Raw genomic sequence first — 3932 nt, forward strand, 5'->3', positions numbered from 1 at the left:
CATTCTTCCTCAAAATTTCACTGGCGAAAACATTTTTAAGATCAAGTTGTCATACCCTGTGGGCAATATTTCCACGTGAAACCTAATACCGGTACTTAAAGAAATAAATATCACTGCATTTTAATTGGTTTTTCGGCACAAAAAAACTGAATAAGTCATGCAATATGTATGATTTAGAAATGGATTGTGATTGATAATGAATGCTACTCTATTCGCGAAGTTTCAAAGAGGTTTCCTTGATATTATTTGGTTACATATTTGTTGTTTAATTAACTTTTGTACCTCAGTGTTTGACGAGAAATCCATTGAGTGTGTCATGGTTTTTGCTTAAAGGAATAAGAAACCTTCCAAATAAACATTTTGATCGGTTCCTATGGAGTATTGATAATCTACGTCTAGCTGTATAAATTGACGAAAGTGTCTATTCACGACGGAAGTTTAATGTACAAGTATAGACAGAATGTACAAACTACAATACATTTGGGATATAATTTCTGAGAGGCCCGGCCGTGTTTTATATTCGTAGTGCCCGATAGACCAGATAAAATTACGAGAGATTAAGTGTAGAAAAGATAATTTAAGGAGTCATTTTTGTCATGAGTGATTAAGAAGGGATCAGAATAACGTTTTCCGACCGCGCTAGGGTGAAAAAGTATTGTGGGTGAAAATTAGTCTGTGTGTAATCACCCCTTGCCACACACCCTAGCGGTGCAGGATGAAGTGTGGAAAAATATTCGTCTAACACTAACAAATCCCGCCTTCATAAAACGAATTATTTTAACGAAAATATAATGATTAATGGAAGGCTAATCGCCGAGGTAGGTTTTGGATGGATCCAGGGACACATGTGTTTAACACCCGCACTTACTGATCCCACCTAACGAGTCACTAAACAGACATAACATTATGCATTGCAATAAACCACTCGTTAGTATTCCTGTGTTGCAATTATAGAAGTTATAGTGTTTTCTTTGGAATCAGGTGATCTTTAAAAAAACATTATTGACAGTTTGGGACCACCTTCCTTAAACGTACAAGTAATCGAAATTTAAAATTTACATTCAATTAGCAGAACGTGTTCGCGGTGGTAAAGGTTGTAGGTAGGTCTGAAATAAAGTAATTTTATTATGCGGATGCGAATAATACCCACTCCACTTCCCATTTTGACTCATGGCGTATGGTCGGATTCTCATTAAGAATAACAGCCCACACGTTTTATTTAAAAAACAAGGTTTTTCTTTACACCGTTTTTATATCTCCCGCGGAGTAATTACATCCGAGTTTCGTAAACAATCATAAATTTTGTCCTTATAATTCGATTATTCGTCTTATAAATGCATTAAGGTTTGTTGTAAATATTTATTTTGTTTTTTTAAATGTTTTTTGCAACAGTTCGTTATTTTTTTTAGAATCACTGCTCTTTCCCTTATTTTAGAAAACTAATAACGTATGAAAGAATACCATTAAGATAGGTATAATTCGCTACGGATATACATATTTTACTTAAGTCATAGCTTACATCATTAAACTTTCTTGTACAAACTGGAAGGACGTCTAGTTAGCAGTGATGTTGAAAATGTATTATTACTTCCATCGTACTACGGTAGGAGAGATCATGTCAATAAAATTAGAGAGATCAAATGTAGAAAGATAGATTTGGGATGTAATTTTTCCCACGAACGATTAGGGATCAGAATAACATTATCCGACCGCGGTAGGGCTATATCCGGTCAAAATTAGTCCGGTGTGTGTTCACCCCCTGCCACCCACCCTAGTGGTGGCTTGCAGGGTACTAAAATAAAATAATTTCAGGCCTTTGAACGTAGGAGATCAAGCTACAACAAAATGCAATGGAAGATCGACAAGATGTCGGCAAGTCGAAGCTGCTCGAAATTGGAATAGGCTGCGATTTCACCGACACGAACCGTGCTTTCCCTAAGTCTGCCTAGTGTTTTTCCAGTTGAATCGTCGTCTACTCTTCTTCGTCTATTAACACGTGTGTGCATTTTTCACACGTGAGGTGAGGGCCATGGGAGCAAAATGCACGAATTTTCCCAGTAACATTTCGGTCGTGACATCGGGAAGAATCCGAGTGGAATTTGGTCAGTAGGCGAGTAGGGAGAAAGGGGGGGGAGGGAGGGAGGAGGTCCTTCAATGACTCAGTTCGGCGTGGCAAAATAACCCACATTCGATCGCATGCGAACAATATCTAGCAAAAAAGATTCGCATTCCCACCGAGCTGCGAATTCCGCTCCCTTATCACCCGACAACAATGCAAACAAACAAACCTATCAACGCCCATCACGTGGCAAGGGCGAACGAAGCGTGGAATTTCGTCACACGCATCAGAATCGCATTATTTGAGTGCCGGATTTACGTAAATACTAAATTCTCGTTTTTCAGGTGGTGACGGGGGTGTGATTCAGGTGTAAACTAGGGACTTCGGCCGATATATTTATCACCGTCGACGTATTGGATTTGAAATTGGTCTTTTTCAGATTTTGAAAAAAAATGAAAAATATTAAATGTTAGCCATTGTGCTTTTTTTTAAATGGCAAATAGTTAAATGGTTAATCATCGATTACGATTCTATTGCTGTTAATTAAGGCTTTGTGGTTCACTTTATGTTGGGTCACTACGCGCCCATTTCTCAAATTTTTAATTCGGGTTGGAATTCCATGCTATTTCCTCATACGGAATTTTTTAGTGATAATAAAATGTGCTAGACCCGTTACTTGTCTAGTCACTTGTCCTCTTAGGCATTCCAAGAATTTTAAATTTTACAATACAGCTATCCAAAGGAGGTGGGAAAGGATGATAGTAGTAGTAGTTTTGAGGGGAGGCGACCGACAGCTAAGGTCATTTGCGCCATAGGGGAAGGACAGGAAAGGATGAAGGGTGGAGAGAAACCCGGCGTCGGCATTAGCCTACTCTTTACGAAAGGCGCCAAGGGGTCCGCGGCTTAACGTCCCATCCGACGGACGGCGTACTCACTCAAAGTGCCCTCCACAAAGCACCTCAAGTAGGGATCGAGATACCTCTGAAAAATATTCAACACCGCCGGGATTTGAACCCGCGCCCTCAGGGTGGGAAGCCAGTACGTTAGCCCCCGCACCATCTCGATCCCCGGGAAAGGATGATGTAGAGCGTTTTGATAGAGGATGGAATGCTGAAGAATACTGTGATATATAGATGGGTGGATGCTATGCGGACTAGTTAGGGGTAGGAATAATATAATCACATGTTGAACGGAAAGAAATGAGGAATGAAGTATGTGGAATTGAAAAAAAGGTTTATTGAAGTTTTGGATGTCAGGTTGTGTCCTGTTAGACATGGGAAAAATGACATCTTCTACACTTAATCTAATCTGTTCTACTCTTCTCTCGAATTTCATTAACATGAATCTCCTACCGTAATACGATGTGTCTAATATCGTAACACATTTTCAACATCATTGATAAAGAGACATCTTTACAATTTTCCTATGTCGGAAATGTTTTGGACCAATATGGTCAAATTAGTAGGGGCATCAGAGATGTATTCGGTTTGGCAAAGAAGCTTTTACAACGAGGGATTTGATGACAGGTACCTTGAGAGTAAGGGTGTTAACAAAAGACTAGCGAAAACCGTGATATGGAGTGTACGTCGTTATGTACGGCACGGAGAAATGTTCATTGAAGCAGGATGATAGGCGTATGAGGGTAAAAAAGAAACTTTACACTTACACGCAGCACGAAACCATGGTCGTGAAATATTAAATCTTTATTATGGAAGTGTGAAGTTTCCTTTTTTACCCTCATAATGAAGGATTACCACATAGTTAAACCTAAAACTGTTCCAATAGGCGTATACTGGTGGCATTTTGATATAATGTTGGTGTGTAGAAGGATAGAACAGATTAAATGGACAGAAAGGAAAACAAACGAGGAAGT

This window comes from Hetaerina americana, unplaced genomic scaffold (assembly GCF_022747635.1).
Source record: "Hetaerina americana unplaced genomic scaffold, ioHetAmer1.1.p SCAF_9, whole genome shotgun sequence".
In the NCBI taxonomy this organism is placed as follows: Eukaryota; Metazoa; Arthropoda; class Insecta; order Odonata; family Calopterygidae; genus Hetaerina; species Hetaerina americana.